Source organism: Ovis aries, chromosome 7, assembly GCF_016772045.2.
Source record: "Ovis aries strain OAR_USU_Benz2616 breed Rambouillet chromosome 7, ARS-UI_Ramb_v3.0, whole genome shotgun sequence".
Classification (NCBI taxonomy): domain Eukaryota; kingdom Metazoa; phylum Chordata; class Mammalia; order Artiodactyla; family Bovidae; genus Ovis; species Ovis aries.
In genome coordinates, this window is record NC_056060.1 from 100,024,714 (window position 1) to 100,036,857 (window position 12,144).

Sequence of the window (12,144 nt, forward strand, 5' to 3'; positions counted from 1 at the left end):
TGAATTGAGACTGCAGTTTGGGCTGAGGGGGAGGCAGGAGGATGCTATTGGTGACTTTCTAGTTATCTGAGTAGGCAGTGCATTCACTGGGGCTTATTTTAATATGCTTAAAAGTTTACATTTACTATATATTATTTTACATTTATCAAATATCACATAATAAACATGTTTAAAAAGAACATGTGTAGCATTTTCCCTTTTAAAAGTTACATTACAAAGCAGAATTTTTCTTTTTTTTCTCTCCAACTATTTTAATAGTTGTTGATTCAGATGGTCAACCTTTATTTATTTAGCAACTATTATATGGCAGACTGTTGTAAGTATTGAGGGTGTCAGCAAACATAAATTAACTATATAAAGAGAGGAAACCATGGCCCCCACCTGCATGTGGGTTACAGTTTAGCTGTGAGAAGCAGGGCAGAGTTGTGTGTAATTCTTTGCAAGCTCAGTGCTTTCAGAACGCTTTGCCCATGGAAAAACCTCAATAACATTCACTGATGACACTGATGATGTTTGCACCCGCTATAGACCCTTTTGATGGGTAGAAGATCCTTTACGTTGTAATTAGATCATGTTACCATTTAAAATAGACTTCATCCAGCAGTAAAGAAATCTGTCATACTGGATTCCTAAAGGCCACTTGAAATTGCATCCTTTTGGGAAATCTCAACATCCTCGTCTTGCTGAAATAATCATCACTGCACCAGGTTTTCAGGTAGAAGCAGAGTTGTAGACGTTTGTAAACTTGGCTTGGTATCCAGTTGTACCTCCATTAATAATCCACACAGAGAAGAATTTCTCAAGTGACAGCTTGTATTCCCTTGCACCATTTACACACGCGAGTTTTACACAAATTCGTAAATTTCAGGTTCCAGATGACAGACTTTCTCTTTATCGGTCTTTCTGTAACAAAATTTAGCAAACCTGATGCTAATTAGGAAGGGCAGCACAAGGGAATAAAAAAACCCCACTGGTGAGCTGTTCTGCAAATGTCTCATGCAGTCAGTACTCATTCTCTTCAGTGGAGATATTTTTTGGAGAGAATAAACAAACATTGATCAAAACATCAATTGTACTAAATCTCATGCAAAAATGCTCTGTGAAATATGTCATTTATGTACCTGATTTTATTATATATATTTCGGGTTACACAAAATTTAAAACAAGAGAGAGACCAGACCTTAAAAACTTCAAAGACGAGGTTTACCAATATGGCATATTATAATTTGAAAAATGCTTGTACCAGTGACAAGTCAGAACTTTTACCTTAATGAAAAAAATGATGCTATCATGTATTTTGCCTCCCAGATTTCAGTAGCAAAAGATAGCTGTCTTTTGCTTTAAAGTCTTATGATTAAAAAGCAACAATTCAAGTATTGAAAATAGTTCCCTTAGTACGACTTACACATTTAGCCAACTACACTACACACAGATGCCTACACACATACATCACACACTACCATCCAGCGGCAAAGTCGAAACTTATCACGCTGAGCAGGGTTTTCAGACTTCCAGTCTGCAAGTCTAGACTCTGGCAGGAGTTGCAGAATTATTTTATACGTTTTACTGGGAGGTTTCTATGGCTTTTATTAGACTCTCAAAGGTGTTGATGACCCAAAAACCATTAATAACCGTGACCGCAGGAGAGAGCAATCAGCATTCACACTCAGGGGGATCTGACATATAGAGTGAATTTAATGAAGAGTTGAATGAATTTTGAATGAATAATCTTTTTCTAGAGTTTCACTGAATTTTCAATGCTATCATCAGAGATGTATTGACTAGAAAAATCAGCAAAAACAAGAAGATGACGAATCAAGGTTGAGTGACTACTATATGCAGGACAATGGTGCAGGTACTTTCAGTTTTCAATGAACTTACAATCTAATCAGAATGATACAAACACACAAATTAGGCAGGAATATTAGCAAAGGGGATAAGGTAGCCAGGGTGTTGCAAAATGTACACCAGAAATTTTTTAAATTTTATTAATTTATTTTTGGCCGTGCTGGGTCTTCACAGCTTCCCGGGCTTCCTCTACGTGGCCAGCAGGGGCTACCCTCTGGCTGCAGAGTGCTGGCTTCTCATTACGGTGGCTTCCTTTCTTGCAGGGCACAGGGTCTAGGGTGTGTGCGCTCAGCGGTTGTGGCTCCCAGGTTCACAGTCTGCACGGGCTTAGTTGCCCCGAGTCATGTGGGCTCCTTTCAGCGATCGAACCCTCGCCTCCTCGAAGGAGGATTTTTTACCCGAGTCACCAGGAAAGCCCCTAAAATTACTAGAATAACTGAAGAGGAAAAGCCTTTCCTAGGTTTGAAGGATTTTTGACAAAACCAGAAGCACAAAGGGTAGGGAGAGGTGGAATAGAAGGGGCTGGAATAAACGAAACGTCCCCCTCCCTGCTCCTCTTTTTACCATCTTTGGTGATTGGGAAGACAGCACCAAGGGGGCACAAAATAACCCAGTGGTTCTTGAGGGGCAATTGTTCTTGAAGCTCTTCCTCCTTAATGCTACCAAGGTTTTCTTTGGGGGGGAGGGGCATCATGGTGGGGAGGAAGAAATGGCAACCCACTCGTCTTCTTGCCTGAAAAAGCCCATGTGGACAGAGGAGCCTGGCGGGCTGCGGCTGCAGAGTCGGACACGACTGAGCACCTTCAGTGGTGGAGGTGAGGGGTGCTGACATGACCGGAGCGTAGGAAGATCACCCCTCCAGCGCTCCAAATCCGTTAAGTATCTTTAAGCGGGTACTAGCCCAAAGTCTTCCTTCCACAGGCAAGTCCCTTGAAGAATTCCAGTTCACGTTCAGGAAACACACCCGATCAAGAGGCGTATCTGGAAGCTTAACGTGGCACATCCCCAAGCCATGCTGCCGGCACCCTCCCTCCCCGCGGTGTCTCAGTTTGGCAGGAAGGCCAGGCCAGCTAGCATCTCTACCCTTTCCCCATGTGGGTATCGTGTGGTTTTTTTAAAAACTTGAGCGACACATTTTGCTTACTGATCTTCTCTCTTTCATATAGAAGAACACGTAGGAGATACACGCTGAAATCAACACTGGAGAAGACAGTCCAGAATTCAGCCAACCGTACTAATATCTGTTGCTTTTTTATTCTTCACCTCAAGGTACATAAAGTACTGTAAGTGGACAGGTATCATTTCCTGGACTTTCTCTCATCTCACTGCTAACGCTTTAAGGCTAATGCGAGGACCAGCTCCTGTATACAGTGAATGAGCTCAGCTCCCAGCTCTGTCACCATGGGTGAAGCCAGGCAAGGTATTTACCCTCTCTGACCTCAACTCCTTTATCTGTGAAAAGGAATCAATACGGTTCTTCCGAGCTGTGAGTGAGATACTGCAACAAGGACGCTCTCAGGCCCCACCACTCCGTCTACGGCGCCTCTCTGTGCGGTCCACCTCCCACTTTGCTGCCACAGAACCCCTAGCCCCTCTCACCTGGTCGGTCTCTCGTCAGGACTCTGCAACGGGTTCCGTGTGCGCAGGAGAGCCGTGCCTTCTGGCCTGCAACGTGCGGCCATTCTCCATCTAGCCTTAACCAGCCCGCCTCCAGCCTGTCTCTCATGGGGCCCCTCAGTAACAGGCAACTTCTCCTTCCTCAGCAGCCCCTGCTCTTTCCAGCTTGGCTGCTCTGTTCCTCGTAATCGCTCTGTATGGAATGCCTTCCCAGCGTACATCCATTGCAGTTGCTGACCCACCAGGCGAGCGCGGATGCCACCTTCTCCACAAAGCTCTAGCAGAGTGAGCGCTCCTTCTGGATGCGATACTTGTTTTCCTTCACCTTGAAAAGAAGTGTTACTTAGGGTCACATTACCCCCAACCTAAAATGTAAGTCCTTTAAAAACCAAGGTTCAAATCCATTTTATATCTTCAGGGCCTTGAGAGGCCACACTACAGGGCCACACTCACAAAAGAGCTTGTAAAGCATTTATGGAATGAGTGATCAAATACTCACGGCAGACAGTGAGAACAGAGAGGGTAAAATAAAGCACTGAGGGGGTCCAGCGGAGGGAGAAATTATATCAGCCAACTTCGCATTTGAAGTAAATCTTTAAGGGTATCAGAACTCTGTTAGGGAGAGATGATGGAAACCAGAAATCGAGGCCCAGAGAGCAACCTGAATAAAAGATGGAGGGGGAAAACACTGAAGAACAGTTCGTATGGCCGAAATTTAGGAGATGCAAAGAGCAGCAGATTATTAGGACTGAAAGGTCAGATTGTAAGACCCTGAAGGAATTGCTAAGGAAACTGACCTTAATCCTGGAGGCCAAAGGAAGCCATGGGCGGTTGAGGACAAAACCATATAGCCATATGTATGCTTTAGAAACACTACCCCATCAACTGAGCGAAAGACGGAACCAGGGGTGAAAGAGCAACTTTTGCAACAGTTAGAAAACGGTCTTAACCATATTGGTGACATACAATGGCAAGAATGTAAAGGTGAAAGAGAATAAACGAGGACAGACGGGAAAGAGGACTGCAGCGGGGTGAGGGGGAGGGAGCAGGCTTCTGAACCTGGCCCGCTGCTGCTGCTGAGTCCCTGCAGTCGTGTCCAACTCTGTGCGACCCCATAGGCGGCAGCCCACCAGGCTCCCCCGGCCCTGGGATTCTCCAGGCAAGAGCACTGGAGTGGGTTGCCATTTCCTTCTCCGACAATTCAGGTCCGTGAAAGTGAAAGTGAAGTCGCTCAGTCGTGTCCGACTCTTTGTGACCCCATGGACTGTAGTCTACCAGGCTCCTCAGTCCATGGAATTTTCCAGGCAAGAGTACTGGAGTGGGTTGCCATTTCCTTCTGCAGGGGATCTTCCCAACCCAGGGATTGAACCCGGGTCTCCCGCATTGCAGGCAGACGCTTTACCATCTGAGCTACCAGGGAAGCCCCCAGGTCCATGAACCTGGGTGGAAAGCAGAACATCTGTTTTCACTTGCCTCTAAGTGAAGCGCAACAGCATTAGGCTGCGTAAGACTGGCAAAGGTGTCCTCAGCATGAACAAGAGCCTCTGCACTCAAGTGATGAACCATTTGGGAAAGCCTTTACCAGAGACTGGGCTTCCCTCATAGCTCAATTGATAAAGAATCTGCCTGCAATGCAAGAGACCCGGTTCAATTCCTGGGTTGGGAAGATCCCCTGGAGAAGGGAAAGGCTATCCACTCCAGGATTCTTGCCTGGAGAATTCCATGGACTGTATATATAATCTATGGGGTCGAAAAGAGTCAGACACAACTGAGCGACTTTCATTCATTATCAGAGATAAAGATTAACATTGAATAAGAAACTTCAAAAATATGAAAGGTCAATTCTGTGTGGGGACAGAGAAGGAAGAGCACTAAAAATGGATAAAACCATGTCTGACTGGGACATGCAACGTTTCAGGCCCCACCCCACACTCATCTCAGCACAAGGACATCCCTGTGCTTGAGCCCAGCAGCTCCAGCTGCAGGGGAATCTAACTGCCTGTACACAGTTGGACTCTTCATTTCCTATTCTGTTCATCCTGCCATTCTGTGGCAATGAAAACAATCCAAGGGTGACCAGGTGTCCTGGTTTGCCTGGGACAGAGGGGCTTTCTAGGACACGGGGCTTTCTAGGACACGGGGCTTTGATGCTAGAACCAGGAAAAACCAAGGCAAACTGATGAGCTAGCTAGTCACCCTAAGGGCCCTCAAGTCTGGCACTGCACGCCAGCAAGGCTATATTAATACTATGCTTCAATTAAGAAAGACACCAGGCCGTTTAAGGCTTATTTTAGATCTGCGTTTGTCCATCTGTTCTTCCCACAAAGCAGAAAATATTGAAGGAAAATATTCCTATCACAAGGTCAGACAATTATGGGCACTCCAGTGCTTTAGCAGATGAATATTATCGTCAATAGTCCTACAATTTACCAAGTCCTGGCACATTTCTGGCTTATGCAGTGCTCACAAGGACTGAGACAGACGTGGTTCTCTTCCCATTACAGAAGAAACCAAGGTTCTGGAAGATCTCGTCCTTTGCTCTGTCTCACAGTGCAAGCAAAGCGGCTGACTCCCGGCACTGCAGCTGCTGAAGAACACCGAATCACTGCGTGTTCCACAGCGGCACGAGGGGTTCTTGCTGCATGGAGACTGTGCGGAACTGCAGTCGTCTGTCTTCTGCAGTGTCCATGAACTCTAGGATTCTACTCACACACAGTAAAATGCAGCGTCGGCTTTCGGCATAGGTACAGTGAGGCCTATGGGAAAACGCGTAAAAGCCAATGATTAAGTGTTCCACTCGATGGACGTCAGTTTGAGTGCACTCCGGGAGACGGTGATGGACAAGGAGGCCTGGCGTGCTGCGATTCATGGGGTCGCAAAGAGTCGGACACGACTGAGCGACTGAAGGGTTCAAAGTCAGTATGATTAGATAAGAGAAACAATAACTTACAAATCAAATTGTATAGCAAATGGTATCAAACCCATCCTCCCACCTGCAGCCTCTAATTAGAAAATCTTGTAAGGCAGAGCCTGCGCGGCCTTGGCCAATACTGGAATCAACACAGACCCACGTGTGCCTGTAACGATCAGTCCAGTATCTTGGAGAGGGATGGGAAAGGTGAAAGCCTGGATACACTAAGCTGGGTAGTCAATTACTACTAGGACTTCACACAAGGGAGCAGCCTGGCCTTGCCGGGTTTATAGGCCCTGCAATTCACCAACGCCCTCTCCCTGCAGCCACGGCAACGCCCACACCACAAGGCAACTCCAGAATTCACCTTTGGATAGCCACGCAGCATTGAGTTTGTACCTACGCGGCTCAAATAAAGCCCAACCAAGACACCACTCCCACTAAAGCAGACGACCGTGACCTTTTCCCGTTTCACCCAGGGAACATAGCTCTTTCTCTTCACCCATATCCACCGAAGCGGGTCCTGAACCACGACCACTTTTGCTACAGTAAAAAAAAACTTTTTTAAAAAGCGGGCTTTTTCTTTTTTGCAGGGGTGGATATCAGAGACGAACGAAAGCCGGATGCACACACAAACGTAAGAGTTGCCTAAAAAGACAACCAAACTGGTCCGATCAAAATAATTTTCAGTCAACGCCTCGCAGCGTGTCTGTCAGGCAAGCTCCGTTTCGCTGCCGCAGGCCACGGTCTCTGGAGCTGGTAAATAGTTTCCAAGACGGCTGTTAGGATTTACAGCTCTAAAAAATAAAAAATAAATAAAACGCATTCCCTGCAGGCGGGGACCGCGCTCGGCGTGAGCAAAAACCATGACGTATTCGGGAGAGGTTTCCAGAACTGCCTTCCAGCGCAAGCAAGATACCCAAGGGGCGAGTCTCCCTGTCGCGCCTAGAAATGGAGTCAAAGCGCCCTCCCGGCGCCCGCGGACGCAGCGCACACCCAGCGGCCTGAGGGCAGCGGCCTCGGCCTCCTAGCAGGCCCGCCTCACCCAGGGGGCCCTCCAGTTCTGCCCCCGCCGCCTCCTGAGACCTGAGCACACACGAGGCGGCCCACCGCAACGGAAAGAGGGAAGAACCTGCTTCCCCTTCCCTCCCCACCCCCAGCTTCTGTCGCAGAGCCTTTCTCTACCGGCCCGAGGGCGCCGTGAGAAACCCCGACGAGCCCGGGGCGCCCGCGCCGCCCCTACTAAAGATGGCGGCCACAAGCGGAGCCGCTCCCTCCCGAGGCGGCCGGCGGCCCCTCGGCCCACAGCCGTTCACGCGGAAGCCCTCCACGCCCACCGCGGCTTGACGCATTGCAGGTGCGGCGCGGCCAATCAGGCGGCTCGACTCTTTCCGGCCAACCACTGCGGGGTCGCGCTGGCCAATCAGAGCGCCCTTCTCTGATTGAGCGAGGAAAGCAGCCTCGGCAGCGCCAGCTAAGCAACCGGCTCCAGGGCAGCGCGTTTTGGCGGCTGTGAGTCGCGGTCCGTGTGCTCCTCCGCCGGGAGATATAGTGCCCCCGCCCCGCCCCGCCCCGCCCCGCCCCGCCCCGCGCGCGCGCGCGCGCTTAAACGGCGTCGGCGCTCCTCTCGGCGCTCCTCTCGCTCCCGGAGCGGCGCGAGGCGGGTAGTTCTGAGGAGCGGGCTGGTCCTCTGCCTTGCCCTTGGCCCTCCGAGGGCCAGTCTCGAGCCGTCCTCGCCCTGCCTCCTGGCTCGGTGAGGTCGCGCTCCTGACGGCTCGTCCGACACGTTCTGTCAGGTGCCGCCGGAGAGATGAGGAGAAACATCCCCTTACCTCGAAAGCCTGACCCGCTCGGCCTCCGAAGGCGACCCTCCCTGTTTACAGGCGGAGGCCCAGCCGCCCGCGAGCGCACTCGAGGGCACCTTTGTTTCAGAGAGACCCGTTTTCGTTTCCCTCACGTGGTTTTTTATTTTTTACCTCGTCCCGCGGGCGTGGGTTTCCCGAGCCGGCCGGGCCGGAGGAGGACGCCCCAGGGGCCGGCCCGGGGGCCTGGGGACGGAACCGACGGTTAGCTCCGGGGTATACCAAGGGGCAGTGCCTTGAGCCCCGAGGAAAGACTCTCCTAGATAAGGCTTGGCGAGATAGCCTGTCAGATGGGCCATCAGTAATGTCAGTCGCTCAGTCGTGGCCAACTCTTTGCGACCCCATGGACTGCAGCAGGCCAGGCCTCCCTGTCCATCATCGGAGCTTGCTCAGACTCACGTCCATCCAGTCGGTGATGCCATCCAACCATCTAGTACCAGTCTGCCTAGTGCAGAGTCTGTCCGGGGACCTCTCATCCCGCTCTGTGCAGTGAGCAGTCTGAGATCCAGAGAGGTCAGTCCACCTTCCTGCAGTCGCCCCGCGCTTGAGGAGCAGAGCACAGACTAGAATCCAGGTTGTCTTGTCTCCCAAGCTAGTGCTATAGCAACACCCCATCTTATGGAGCTTTTGCTGTACTGTGAGATGACTCAGAAAGTCCCTTTTACATTTATTTCCACACTGGAGGGAGAGTCCCCATTTACCAAGAAGTTAGGTTTACCGTAAAGTGTATCCCAGGCTTATCTTCGTGTGAATCAGTGTGCCACAAAAAATTCCTCTGAGCTTACTTAAGTCCTGCTGCTGCTGCTAAGTCGCTTCAGTCGTGTCCGACTCTGTGAGACCCCATAGACGGCAGCCCACCAGGCTCCCCCGTCTCTGGGATTCTCCAGGCAAGAACACTGGAGTGGGTTGCCATTTCCTTCTCCAATGCATGAAAGTGAAGTCGCTCAGTCCTATCTGACTCTCAGCGACCCCATGGACTGCGGCCCACCAGGCTCCCCCGTCCATGGGATTCTCCAGGCAAGAGTACTGAAGTGGGGTGCCATTGCCTTCTCCGTACTTAAGTCCTAGTACATATTAAACCCACTACTTTTTGGTGGTCAGAAAACTAGCTGGCTAAATTGTGAGCTCCTCAAGGACAGGACCTATCACATTTGCTTTCAGATTCTCAGCGTTTGGTGAATTTCATTTCCATAAGCTCAATAAAGTTTTATTGAAGGCATAGATAAGCAAATAATTAAGACAGAGGTAGAAAGAAAACCTGGATATGAAAGGTTCTTTTGAGTTCCAAGAAAGTCAATCAACCAATACTTACTGAGAATCTATTGTATAGAAAGTATAGTTTCTTCTTTCAACACCATTTTTTTTTTCTATTTGAATTGTCTCCACTTGCTTTTAAATTAAGAAAATATCATCATTACGGGACATTATCTTTTGAAATAACAGGGTTTATTTCCAAGCTTTCCTTTGTATAGTCTATTATGTCCTTTGAAGAATACAGATGTAGAAGAAAATGATTTTTTAAAAAATCTGACTCATTCAAAATTGCTTACTTTCCCCTTTTGTTGTTGCTTTTCTCTTCTTTGTAAAGAGATAATGTCATCTGCCCAGCTTTTGACTGTTTTCGCCAGTTTTTGGAAATGTCCAGGATTGATCAGTTGGAGGAGCAGACATGGCCTAGTCTGTTCTAAGTATTTTAACTATAATTCAACAGAGTAAGAACTCTACAATAGTCTTAATTTTTACCATTTATAAGAAGATGTAACTCTTGAGTCAAGTCCCCTGTGACCTTAGCTCTATTTGTAGCTGCATCTCCAGGGGTCTCCTAGTTACAAGGGAATTCTGCACAAGTTCCTCACAAGTTTCACAAGCAAAATATTTAGAATCATAAAATTCTAAATCTGGGAGGAACCAAAGTCCATCTGGGTCCCCTTTTCCAATTTTCAGATAAGAAAACTAAGTTCCAAGAAGTACAAGTTCAGGACAGAGCAGCTGTTAGGATCCTACTAGACTGAGCTTTTCTTTGACCTTTGAAAACATTTTAATCAAGGATTAATCATTTTAAGGGAAGCAGAGAAATGTTATCATCTGCAAGGCCTCCAAGTGATGGAAAATCTCAAGATGACTTTTCTTTGGACTTTGTGATTCCATTTAGGGATTGGCTGTCCTGAATCGTTCTCTGTGCTAGGCCTTATCTATACAGCTTGTTTAAAATCTTTGCCCTTCATTTATATTGCTGACACTTTCCTCTTGTTGAGCTTTATCATATTTACTTACAGCTTCTTCAGGCTAGCAGAGGTCCCCTTTTTTATTCCTAGAAGAGCTCAGAGAAGCTAATCATTTTTAAATTGAAGTATAATTGATTTGCAGTGTTGTGCAAAGCTCTTTTTTTTGAGATGAGCAATAAACAAATGAAAGCAAAGGTAGTTATATAATTATAATTCTTTTATAACCTGAAGTGTTTTTCAGGATATTCAGAGTGCTAGTAAAGAATAATCATGGTTATATCTTCATTTTTCACTATGCAACTTATAAGCTGGTTCCTAAAAACTTGGTTCTTTTGTTTAGTTGATTAAAACAGGTATAACTGAACTTGTTCAGAGTATGGTTCTTTTTCACAGAAACAGAAACTTGTTCCATGACTTTAGCAATGCCTAACCCTCTAACCTAGCTGACCACCTTGCAAATGTTACAAGCAACAGAGATTTAGAAAGTAGAAAATGGCTTTGTGAGGGCCTGTGGTATCACCACACAAAACAGGTTGAAACCTCAAAGTACCTCAAAATACAAAGTTCCCACAGGTACAAAGTCCTGACTGGCTTTGATCAGTTTTTGACCTATCTTTGGACTTGAAAGTCAGAAATGCCTCTGTCAGAATCACTATGTCAGTAGACCATTGAAAGCATGGCTTCTACATTTTGCTGCTGTTCAGTTTTAAGGTCATTTTCTGGTGACTCAGACAGTGAAGAATCTGCCCGCAATGCGGGAGACCTGGGTTTGATCCCTGGGTCAAGAAGATCCGTTGGAGAAGGGAATGGCTGCCCACTCCAGTCTTCTTGCCTGGAGAAGCCCACAGGTGGAGGAGAACTCCACGGATGGACAATTCACAGTCCCTGGGCTCACAAAGAGCAGGACGCGACTGAGTGACTTAACACCTAGGGTTCAGCTCTGTGTGAAACAGGTGCAACAAGGAAACGCTGTGTGTCAGAGGAGGGCTAGGGCAGTGAAACGTGAAACTGTAAATCAGCTCTCTGAGTCACCAATTTCTTTGGCTGCTCTTGAAGAGGGTGATGACTCAGCAGCATTCCAGGGCTGTGGTGGAGGAAATGAGGCTGCGAGGGCTTGTTGCCCTGGGTACCAGCCCATTGGGGGCGCTGAAAAATGGGAAGCCTTGGATCTGCCTACTGCTGGACTGTTGGATTCCCTGAAACTGCCTGATTCCCTGACTGGTTCTGAATTGCCTTCTATCTGACCTTTGCCGTATTTAGCTGATTGATGCTATAAAATATTATGAACAAACACAGTTTGTATTTGTTTAGGTCTTTATTGTTTACAAACTAATCTGACATTCTTTTCTCCTCCATGGCTGAGTCTCTGTGGTTAACTGGCTAAGGAAATAGTCATTTAACCTGGCAGACAGTATTGCACAATGTTATCCTTTTCTTGGGAAATAACTGTTTTCTTTGTCAGAACAATAAAAATAACAAAACTTTTCACTGAGAGGAGACAACATTTCTGTCCCTTGCTTTGGTTTATAGGGAAGAATGTGAGAAGAAAGGTGCCCACCAGTGCTCCCCGTATAGCTTGAAAACTCTCCTGAAGGCAAATCTTCCCAGTGGCCAAAACGATCCGGTCATCCTGCGGTGGTGCCTAGAGTTGGTTCATTAGCCAATGACTCAGAGTCTCTAC

The 12,144-nt window shown here is 47.6% G+C and overlaps 1 long non-coding RNA gene across 1 annotated transcript; it reads right to left on the reverse strand.

The window, feature by feature from the left end:
• Positions 1 to 224: 224 nt before the first annotated feature.
• Positions 225 to 7,675, reverse strand: LOC132660093 (uncharacterized). The gene is made up of 2 exons (XR_009601318.1): positions 6,459 to 7,675; positions 225 to 6,366 (listed from the first exon to the last, which is right to left on the reverse strand). It is a non-coding gene; the product is annotated as an uncharacterized LOC132660093 (long non-coding RNA).
• Between the last annotated feature and the right edge of the window lie 4,469 nt (positions 7,676 to 12,144).